At 42.2% G+C, this 12,388-nt stretch overlaps 1 pseudogene; it reads left to right on the forward strand.

Moving 5' to 3' along the window:
* Positions 1 to 283: 283 nt before the first annotated feature.
* Positions 284 to 2,774, forward strand: LOC123995510 (annotated as a pseudogene).
* Positions 2,775 to 12,388: the final 9,614 nt, after the last annotated feature.

Raw genomic sequence — 12,388 nt, forward strand, 5'->3', positions numbered from 1 at the left:
AAATGGTCGAATTTCGCACCAAGATGAATGGCTTTGAATGGTGTTTTAGACACATTCATTTTGCGTGTGCAGGGTTTGGTCATTTTCAACCATTCCATTATTCCTAAAGATAAAATGTGTCACAAAATAAGTTGCATGGTCTCACTCTTGTGTGCAATAATAGTGTTTAACATGGTTTTTGATTAACTCGTCTTTGTACTCCCTCGGTCGAGCAGTGAATTTCAAACACAGATTCAACCACAAAGACCAGGGAGGTTTTCCAATGCCTCGCAAAGGGATATTAATGGTAGATGGGTAAAAAATAAAAAGCAGACATTGAATATCCCTTTGAGCGTAGTGAAGTTATTACTTATACTTTGGATGGTGTATCAGGACACCCAGTCACTACAAAGATACAGGCATCCTTCTCCAACTCCATTGCCGCTCAGGGATTTCACCTTAAGGCCAATGGTGACTTTAAAACAGAGTTAAACAGCTGTGATAGGAGAAAACGGAAGATGGATCATCCACATTGTAGTTACTCCACAATACTAACCTAATTGACAGAGTGAAAAGAAGGAAGCCTGTACCGAATAATATTTCAAAACATGCATTCTGCTTGCAACAAAGCACTAAAGTAATAACAAAAACATGTGGCAAAGCAATTAACTTTTTGTGCTGAATTCAAATTGTTACAGTATGCTTGGCGCAAATCCAATTCAACAAATTACGGAGTACCCCTCTCCATATTTCCAAGCGTAGTGGTGGCTGCATCATGTTATGGGTATGCTTGTAACCGTTAAGGACTATGGGAAACCTGGTTGTCTGCTTTCCACCAGACACTGGGAGATGAATTCACCTTTCAGCAGGACAAAAACCTAAAACACAAGACCAAATCTACTCTGGAGTTGCTTACCAATAAGAAAGTGAATGTTCCTAAGTGGCCGTATTATAGTTTTGACTTAAATCTACTTGAAAATCTATAACAATACCTGAAAATGGTTGTCTAGCAATGATCAACAACCAATTTGACAGAACTTGAAGAATTTTGAAAAGAATAATGGACAAATGTTGCACAATCCAAGTGTGGCATGCTCTCTGCCAAAAGTTTATTGACTCAAGGGTGTGAATACTTATTTAAATAAGATTTCTGTGTTTACTTTTCAATAAATTGCCAGACATTTTTAAAAACATGTTATGGGGTATTGTGCTAAGATGGGTGAGGGGGGAAAAAACATTTGAATAAATCTTGAATTCAGGCAGTAACACAACAAAATGTGTAAGAAGTCCAGGGGTATGAATACTTTCTGAAGGCACTGGAGCTAGCTAGTTTGCTGATATTATAACAGGGAGAACAAAATATAGCTATTTGATCATGTCCGTGTGCATGTCCAAATATTAACGATGTCTGGAATTTGACATGGTTTCACTGGAATTATCAAAAGGCAAGAGTCAGGCAAACTTCAACCCTCAACGTGTCAACAGTTTTGTATAGGCACAGTTAGTCTCTTTTTCAGAAATAATGATTTCAACTTACACTATGCCCGTCTTAACTGAAATGGTGCTCACAACTTTCATTGGCTGGCTAAAGTTAGCCTGCTAGCTAGTAACACTGACATCTGCCAGTTAGTGCCCTATTTGTAATTTCTCTGCTATACGTGGGAATCACCACAACGTTCCCACCCCCCAATTCCTGAATATGTATTAGCAAGCCTGTAAGCCTGCAAAATAACCATAGGACAACCACGCTCTCACCAAGCTCTAAGAAACATATCATTCTCAGAACATTGTGCTAACTGGGTCATTAGCCTAATGCATTTGGTGAACCATATCATTTCTTTAAGGGGTTTTGAAAGCATAATCTGCATACCTCTTATTCTACCTTTGAACAACGCCAATTGTCTTCCTGAGTACCATCTGACCTGCCAACCCAGCTCCCTTCTCAACATCTGCTGATGTCTTCTTTGACATCCTGGCCGATGACAACCAGTTGTCTTTCGATGTTGTAAAGCTCTCTCAAAATGACATGATTATGGGTGAGTGGAGAGGAAGTCAAGTGCTACGGAGTCATTCAAAACAGAGAGAGAATGAAGAAGAACATGTGAAGAACACGTTCAGTGAGTAAGAATACTCTTCTGCTAGTTTCAGCCCTAATTTCTCTTTGGCAATATCCAAGCAAGCTGGAATATAACCAGGGTTCCACCGAGAGAAATAAACTGGACAGGAACATAAACACAGTGAATTTCTGCTCCCTTACAATCACATATTAATTTAAACAAGCCTCCCCAAATTCCTCTGGATTTCAGATAGGCTAATATTTTGTTTTGTGTCCCTCCTGGTTGCATCAGAAGCCAGAGGTGTTTTAAAAAAAATTTTATCTTAAGGGATAATACAAGAAGACAAAACCCAGATATGAGGAGATTCAGACAAAATACAAATTGCAGTATTCCAATGGGCCCCTTTTGCATGTTTAAGTTGAAAGTCCCTATACTTCTGACAAACTATCAATAGACCATTAGTAACATATCAACTGTATATTCTATTGATAGTGTATTGAGCAGTACTGTACATGAGTATAGGAGCTCTCAAAATAATGTTACCTAAATGTGTAACCAGAGTTATTCTCCTATCCAGGTTAAAGTTTCTGTCTTTGTGTGATCTTCAGGTGTTGTTCGGCAGGTGAAGCCCATCACTGGCCCTCTGAATGTCATCCTGGGCCTGGCAATGAACTACGTTGAGACGTTATCTCTCACTGGAACATTGTTCTCATCCACATCTTCATCTCAGAGTTTTGATAAATGAGAAACAAACAGTAAATGATCAACACACGTGTGCCACTGTGATGAAATGTTAACCTGTGGAATTGCATAACGTTATAACTATGACTTCTGTAGATTTGTGTAAATCCCAGAATGTGATAAATTCATTTTGAACACCACAATGATAAAAAATGAAGGTATGAATATTGTTGTTGACACACAGAACGCATGGTTTACCTACTTTGATCCATACCATCTTACTGTGGAATAGAAACTGTATTTACTGTAAATGTTTTTTTTTTCATCATTGGGTTATAACATATTGCTATACATTTATTGTATCTGTGTACTTTGACAGCGGGTGAATTGGCCAGAAACTATAAGGCAGCTACATACATGTTCCAACACTTTGCATTAGAGGTTTTCGAACTGACTAACTCAGAGAGTTGGATGTCCTCTTTTCACTGGTGCTAGAAACCTACACTTCCAATATTTATTTTTACACATATTTATTACTTTCAAAAAGGACAATTAACAAAAACATTTTCCACACATACAACCAAAAAAGACAAAAACAGAACAGTTTCAAATTACGCTTCGACTATAGCCAATATAGCAAAAAAAATAGAGAATATACAGATTTACAGATCCAATGCTTTTACAAGATCAGCGGTTTGCAATTCCAATCTTTCTGCTTCTTAAAACGCCAGTGAATATCATGCTATAGGGTTTGGTTACTGTTAGAACACCATCTATGAGCTCATCAAAAAGAAAGGAGGACCAAGGCACTCTTCATATAATGAATTAAAATGCCTTTATTTGTAAACATGCCATACAAACAAAGGCATTTTTAAATTAATTATATGAAGAGTTACTTGGTCCTCCTTCCTTTTTGATGACCAATTTACCCCTTTTACCAAAGAGCACCTTCTGTCTACCAAAATCTACTTTTGTGTACCTTAGCAGCACTTTAGATTTTTTAAAACTATATTAGCTGCTCAGGACTTGGGATAATAGTCTTATACCGTGTCCTTCCCATAATTAACTGACTTTTACCAGTGCTTCTCTACCCAAGGCTAGAGTCAACACAGAATAACCACAGACTGGAAAGTCTACAGACCCAAAATACTCTGCCACGCAAATGAAAATTCAAAAGAAAAATGGTTTCTCTTTGTTGTTTCAGCTGAAGCACTTGTCCCACAACTTGTCTAGGGAATAAAGACAAATTGATCCCCTAGTACTGCTAGCCCTTTTAAATAATCAGTGCTTGATGTGGATGGGTGGCAGATGTCTGAGAGAAGTGGGATCAGACTTCTTATGTCAGGCAAATTGGAGTTATCTTCCAGATAGCACATTTGGTTACTTGGAAGTAATACATGTCCTGAAAGATGGGAAGGCAGGCAGGAAAAGACGAGATCAGGTGGGACAATTCTAGACAATGAGAGGGCAAATACTCCTGTAGGCACAACTCCGATATAAATGTTTTTTTTTTCAATGTGGCCAACATGCTTAAAATCGGTCATCACTAGTTACCATCACTAGTTACAATTCCAAAATGGCTATAGGCTATCAATGAATGAAAACAACATTTTTGATTTAATTTAAGGTTAGGATTAGGCATAAGGTTAGAAGTGTGGTTAAGGTTGGGTATAAAGTCAAATTTATAGTTTAGCCATAATTATTATTTTGTGGCTGTGGTAACTAGTGACTTACACTGAGAGGACAAAACATTAAGAACACCTTCCTAATGTTGAGTGAACCCCCTTTGCCCTCAGAACAGCCTCAAATAATTGGGGCACGGACTCTACAAGGTGTCGAAAGCGTTCCACAGGAATACTGACCTATGTTGACTCAAATACTTCCCACAGTTGTGTCAAATTGACTGAACGTCTTTTAGGTGGTGGACAATTACTGATACATACGGGAAACTGTTGAGTGTGAAAAACCCAGCAGCATTGCCGCGCCTGGGACCTTCTCCCATACCGTGTTCAAAGACATTTAAACCTTTTGTCTTGTACCCACTGTGACTATTTAAATCTACCCTAACCAGAAACTGTGGATAGATGGCAGCAATCGTACAAAACTGAAAGCACAAACCACCGCATTTAACCATGGCAAGGTGACAGAGAATTTTAATTAATTTTTAATTTCACCGGTAGGCTAGTTGAGAACAAGTTCTCATTTACAACTGCGACCTGGCCAAGATAAAGCACAGCAGTTCGTCACACAACAACACAGAGTTGCACATGGAATAAACAAACATACATTCAATAATACAGTAGAAAAAAATAAAAATATACAGTGAATGCAAATGAGGTAAGATAAGGGAGGTAAGGCAATAAATAGACCATGGTGGCAAAGTAATTACAATATAGCAATTAGATACTGCAATGGTAGATGTGCAGAAGATGAATGTGCAAGTAGAGATACTGCGGTGTACAGGAACAAGATAAATCAATAAATACAGTGTGGGGATGAGGTAGTTGGATGGGCTGTTTTCAGATGGGCTGTTTTCAGATGGGCTATGTACAGGTGCAGTGATCTGTGAGCTGCTCTGACAGCTGGTGTTTAAAGCTAGTGAGGGAGATATGGGTCTCCAGCTTCAGTGATTTTTGCAGTTCGTTCCAGTCATTGGCAGCAGAGAACTGGCAGGAAACGGGGCCAAAGGAGGAATTTGCTTTGGGGGTGACCAGTGAGATATACCTGCTGGAGCGCATGCTACGGGTGGGTGCTGCTATGGTGACCAGTGAGCTGAAATAAGGCAGTTCTTTACCTAGCAGAGACTTGTAGATGACCTGGAGCCAGTGGGTTTGGTGACGAGTATGAAGCGACGGCCAGAATATGGCAGACTACAAACAGAGTAGTCATTCCCTCCACAAGGCAATCAAACAGGCAAAACGTCAATATTGAGACAAAGTGGTGTCACAGTTCCATGGCTCAGACACGAGACGTATTGTATGTGACAGGGTCTACAGACAATTATGGACTACAAAAGGAAAACCAGCCACATCGCGGACACAGATGACAAGCTAAACACGTTCTTTGCCAGCTTTGAGGATAACATGGTAGCTGGCTACGTCGGTTGCACTAAGGACTTTGGGTTCTCCTTCTCCGTGGCCGACGTGAGTAAGAAAATTAAAAGTGTTAACCTTCGCAAGGCTGCCGGCCCAGACGGCATCCCAAACCGCGTCCTCGGAGCACACGCAGACCAGCTGGCTGGTGTGTTTATGGAGATATTCAATCTCTTCCTATCTCAGTCTGCAGTCCCCACATGCTTCAAGATGGCCATCATTGTTCCTGTACCCAAGAATGCAAAGATAACTAAATGACTGTTGCCCCGTAGCACTCACTTCTGTCATCACGAAGTGCTTTGAGAGACTAGTCAAGGATCATATCATCTCCACACTACCTGTCAACCTAGACACACTTCAATTTGCTTACCACCCCAATAAGTCCACAGACGATGCAATCGCCATCACACTGCACACTGCCCTATCCCATCTGGACAAGAGGAATACCTACTGTATGTCAGAATGCTGTTCATTGACTATAGCTCAGCATTCAACATCATAGTACCTTCCAAGTTCTTCATTAAGATCGAGGCCCTGGGTCTAGACCCCGCCCTGTGCAATTGGGTCCTGGACTTCATGATGGACCGCCCCAGATGGTGTAAGTAAGAAACAACATTTCCACTTCGCTGATCCTCAACACTGGGGCTCTACAAGGGTGCGTGCTGCATCGCAATGCACGCCTCCAACTCGATCATCAAGTTTGCAGATGACACAACAGTAGTGATAACCAACAACAACGAGACGGCATACAACACCATAGTACCTTCCAAGCTCATCATTAAGATCGAGGCCCTGGGTCTAGACCCCGCCCTGTGCAATTGGTGAGGTGAGGGCTCTGGGAGTGTGGTGTCAGGAAAAACAACCTCTCACTCAACGTCAACAAAACAAAGCGTACATATCACTGACAAACTGAAATGGTCCATCCACACAGACAGTGTGGTGAAGAAGGCGCAATAGCGCCTCTTCAACCTCAGGAGGCTGAAGAAATTTGGCTTGTCACCCAAAACCCTCACACACTTTTACAGATGCACAATCGAGAGCATCCTGTCGGGCTGTATCACAGCCTGGTACGGCAACTGCACCACCCACAACCGCAGGGCTCTCAAGAGGGTGTTGCGGTCTGCACAACGCATCACCGGGGGCAAACCACCTGCCCTCCAGGACTCCTACAGCACCCGATGTCACAGGGAGGTCAAAAAGATCCTCAAGGACAAAAACCACCTGAGCCACTGCCTGTTCACTCCACATTCATCCAGAAGGCGAGGTCATTACAGGTGCATCAAAGCTGGGACCGAGAGACTGAACAATAGCTTCTATCTTAAGGCCATCAGACTGTTATATAGCCATCACTAGCGCAGAGGCTGCTGCCTACATTTAGACATGAAATCATTGTCCACTTTAATAAATGGAGCACTAGTCACTATAATAATATCACTTTAATAATGTTTACATATCTTGCATTACTCATCTCATATGTACGCTACCGTTCAAAAGCTTGGGGTCACTTAGAAATGTCCTTGTTTTTGAAAGAAAAGCACATCAAATTGATCAGAAATACAGTGTAGGCATTGTTAGTGTTGTAAATGACTATTGTAGCCGGAAACGGCAGATTTTTAATAGAATATCTACATAGGCGTACATTATCAGCAACCATCACTCCTGTGTTCCAATGGCACGTTGTGTTAGCTAATCCAAGTTTATCATTTTAAATGGCTAATTGATCATTAGTAAACCCTTTTGCAATTATGTTAGCAGTGCTGAAAACTGTGGTGCTGACTAAAGAAGCAATAAAACTATACTTCTTTAGACTAGTTGAGTATCTGGAGCATCAGCATTTGTGGGTTTGATTACAGGTTCAAAATGACCAGAAACAAAGACATTTCTTCTGAAACTCGTCAGTCTACTCTTATTCTGAGAATTGAAGGCCATTCCATGTGATAAATTGCTAAGGAACTGAAGATCTCGTACAATGCTGTGTACTACTCCCTTCATAGAACAGCGCAAACTCTAACCAGAATAGAAAGAGGAGTGGGATGCCCCGGTGCACAACTGAGCAAGAGGAAAAGTACATTAGCGTGTCTAGTTTGAGAAACAGACGCCTCACAAGCCCTCAACTGGCAGCTTCATTAAAGAGTACCCGCAAAACATCAGTCTCAACGTCGACAGAAAAGAGGTGACTCCGGGATGCTGGCCTTATTTTAATGAACAAAAAAGTGACAAACTTTTGAACGATAGTTTATATACTGTACTCTATACTATCTTTTGCATCTCAGCCTATGCCGCACTGAAATTGCCAATCCATATATTTATATACTGTACATTGTTATTCAAAATTAAATCTAATTGTATTGGTCAAATACATATGGTTAGCAGATGTTAATGTGAGAGTAGCAAAAGGCTTGTGCTTCTAGTTCCGACAGTGCAGTAATATCTAACAAATAATCTAACAATTCCACAACAACTACCTAATACACACAAATCTAAGTAAAGGAATGGAATAGGAATATGTACATATGGATGAGCGATGACCGAGCAGCATAGCAAGATGCAATAGATGGTATAGAATACAGTATATACATATGAGATGAGTCATGCAACATATTGCGGCAGACGGCAGAGAGAGGTGAGGAGAGTGGTAATTGAGGAGAGATATCTTGCAGGTCTTTGGCTCCACCCCCAAGCCTTATATGGACTTTCTGCCCCAACGAGGCAAGACTTCGTTAAGTCAGGGAATGCTTGAGGATAAAAGATGAAGCAGCCTGCACAAAGGTGAGAGAAATGAGAGCAAAATCCGTTGTGACCTGAACTGGCGAACTATCTCCCTTGGGTACTCAGCCAATCCAGTCTGGTACACGAGTGTGAGGATTACCCCTGAAATACAGAACGGACATCGTGAACGGCTTGTGAACTGATGTGATTGGTGAATTCCCCCTTCATTCCCTGTGTAAACCCCCCTAATAAACTAATAATTTGCATTCTATTTGTACTACTTGTGCCTGTTTTGTTACTGAACTTGGTCAGGTGGAAACCCCACGCCCTTGAGCCTGCTACAATATGTAAACATTATTAAAGTGGCATGATTTCAAGTCTGAATGTAGGCAGCAGCCTCTGTGCTAGTGATGGCTGTTTAACAGTCAGGCCTCGAGATAGAATCTGTTTTTCAGTCTCTTGGTCCCAGCTTTAATGCACCTGTACTGACCTCTCCTTCTGGATGGTAGCGGGGTGAACAGGCAGTGGCTCGGGTGTTTGATGTTTTTTTAATCTTCTTGGCCGTCCTGTGACATTGGGTGCTGTATAGGGGCGGGAGGGCAGGTGGTTTTCCCCCGGTGATGCGTTGTGCAGACTGCACCACCCTCTGAAGTGCCCTGCGGTTGTGGGCGGTGCAGTTGCCGTACCAGGCGGAGATACAGCCTGACAGGATGCTCTCAATTGTGCATTTGTAAAAGTTTGTGTATTTTAGGTGACAAGACAAATTTCTTCAGCCTCCTGAGGTTGAAGTGGCATTGTTGCGCCTTCTTAATCACCACTGTCTGGGTGGGTGGACCATTTCAGTTTGTCCATGATGTGTACACCGAGGAACTTAAAACTTTCCACCTTCTCCACTGTTGTCCCAGTGATGTGGATAGGGGGGTGCTCCCTCTGCTGTTTCCATCTCCTTTGTTTTGTTGACGTTGAGTGAGAGGTTGTTTTTCTGACACCACACTCGGAGTGCCCTCACCTCCTCCCTGTAGGCTGTCTCATCGTTGTTGGTAATCACGCCCAGTACTGTTGTGTCGTCTGCAAACTTGATGATTTGAGTTGGAGGCGTGCATGGACACGCAGTCATGGGTGAACAGGGACTACAGGAGGGGGCTGAGCACACACCCTTGTGGGGCCCCAGTGTTGAGGATCAGGGAAGTAGAGGTATTTGTTGTGAAATGGTTAGATATTACTTGTTAGATAGTGCTGCACTGTCGGAAATAGAAGCTCAAGCATTTCACAATACACTCACAATAACATCTGCTAAAAATGTGTATGTGACCAATACAATTTCATTTAATTTCATTCCCCCCTGAATGGCACACATATACAATCCATGTCTCAAGGCTTTAAAATCCTTCTTTAACCTGTCACCTCCCCTTCATCTACAACTGATTGAAGTGGATTTAACAGGTGACATCAATAAGGAATCATACAGTATCTTTCACCTGGATTCACCTGGTCAGTCTATGTCATGGAAAGATCAGGTGTTCCTAATGTTTTGTACCCTCAATGTCTATTGGTGCATTCGTAACAACCTAACCTAACGTAGCAGGCATACAAAGACGCCTGAGCAGAGTTCCAACATTTGTGTAGGCTATTAAATGCCTGATTTCTTTGTTGTACTACATAACTCATGTGGTGTATACCTCCACTCAGGTGCATCCAATTTCATTTGATCATCCTTGAGATGTCACCACAACTAGATTGGAGTCCACCTGTGGCCAATTCGATTTAGAAAGAAACACACCTGTCTATATAAGGTCCCACAGTTGATAGTGCATGTTAGAGCAGATACTATACCAGGAAGTCCAAGGACCGGTCCGTAGAGCTCTCAGATCGAATTGTGATGAGGCATATATCTGGGGAAGGGTATAAAACAATTTCTAGAGTGTTGAAAGTTTCCATAGGCACAGTGGTCTCCTTCACTGGAAAATTGAGAACATATGTAAGTACCCAGACTCTGTCTAGAGCTGGCTGTCCGACCGAACTGAGCAACCGGGCAAGGAGGACCTTGATCAGGGAGATGACCAAGAACCCAATGACCACTCTGACAGAATTACAGAGTTCCTTGCCTGAGATGGGCAAACTTGCCAGAAGGACAACAGACTTGACAGCACTTCACCAATCTGGGCATTATGAGACAGTTTCTCAGAAGCCACTCCTGAGAAAAAAGTACATGACAGCACGCCTGGAGTTTGCAAAAAGGCACATGAAAGAATCTGAGATCATAAGGCAAAAGATGATGTGGTATGATGAGACAAAAATTCAACTTTTTGGCCTGAATGAAATGTGCTGTCTGGAGAAAACAAGGCACAGCTCATCACCCATCTAACACCATTGCTACCGTAAACCGTGGTTGTGGCTTCTTCATGCTATGGGCATACTTTTCAGAGGAAGGAAATGGGAGACTGGCAATGACCGAGGGAACAATGAATGGAGCCAACTACAGGCAAATCCTTGATGAGAACCTTCCCCACCGTTCTCCACGGGATATCAAGTATCTCAGGCAAAATAGGTCATGTCTCCACTATATCCCACTCCCACTATAGAGGAAAAAGAGCATTATGGGTTGAGAGAGGCAGAAGAGGAACGTTTCACCAATGCAGACATAGTAGCCTCAGACTGGATCATAGTTCCTGGAAACTATAGAAAGGTGTGCCCGGTTCGTACTCATGCAGTTGCGATGACTTAGTATACCAGGCCGAGATGCCCGGAAGGAGGGGACCCCATACTGCCAGATGGGCAAACTACACACAAATCCAAAATCAACACCAACACCAGCCGCTGAGTATTGGTCAAATCAGTAGCATAATAAAGGGGTGCCTGACCCGGTTAAAGAGGGTCAGGAATTGATCCGTTTCCTGAGAGGAAAGGGACACATTTTTGAATTCCACGCTGGTAGTTATGATCATGTTTTCCCATCCCCATTGCCAAGAGCGATGTTGGCACAATTAGTTGGAAACTATCGTACTCCCGCCTGGTCGTCCACCCGTGAGGCATGCGATCCAGCAACCTAGCAGCAACCTACCTGGTTCAAATTGAACTATTTGTGACAGCTATTGGAAATAGCATTAACATGAACAACATTTGTAGATGTACTCTGCATCGAGAGGACTGGGTATGTGAGTACATTAATATAATTTGTAAGTCTTCTTGGTTGGCAGGTTTGAAACCTGTTATCAAAACGGCTACTGCAGGGTTAGTGGACCAACATTCTCACTAGGATGAGATAGTAAAAGGAGACTGTGAGAGTGGACTCTAATTCCACTCACTTCGCAGCCGTGCATGTGGTTAATAAAGCCACAGTGAAAGTCACTAACAGTGGTTTTAACGGCCAAGGTAAGACAAAGAAACAGGGAGGAAAGGGCAGTGAATCTATCCCAAGGTGCAGAGTGTCAGAGCCCTGTTTTAGGTGTGGGGCCAATGGTCATTGGAAGAGTGAGTGTAACGGTGCAAAGGAGCTTGAAATAAACTACATTTATGACATGAAAAAAATATTACATTAAGCAGGGTAACAGGCAGAATCGAAAGCGATACAACTGCTTCCCATGTCTCTGACTATAGGATCACTAGGGGGGGGGGGGGGGTAATCTCCTGAGACACTTTATTCTGTCTTATTCTGAAACAGATTTATAGAATTTAAGAAATAGATTTATAGAATTTATAGAGGAGGGGGTCATGAAATACCCCGGTCATTAATTTTTGTCAGAAATGAACTGTCAGTCTCATGGTAATTGACCATTAATTAACATAAATACATTTAGCATCTTCTGGCTTCCACACATATCCTACAAGCCACTGATGCAGACCTTTGGAACATCTACATTTTAAAAAGTC

Source organism: Oncorhynchus gorbuscha, linkage group LG14, assembly GCF_021184085.1.
Source record: "Oncorhynchus gorbuscha isolate QuinsamMale2020 ecotype Even-year linkage group LG14, OgorEven_v1.0, whole genome shotgun sequence".
Classification (NCBI taxonomy): domain Eukaryota; kingdom Metazoa; phylum Chordata; class Actinopteri; order Salmoniformes; family Salmonidae; genus Oncorhynchus; species Oncorhynchus gorbuscha.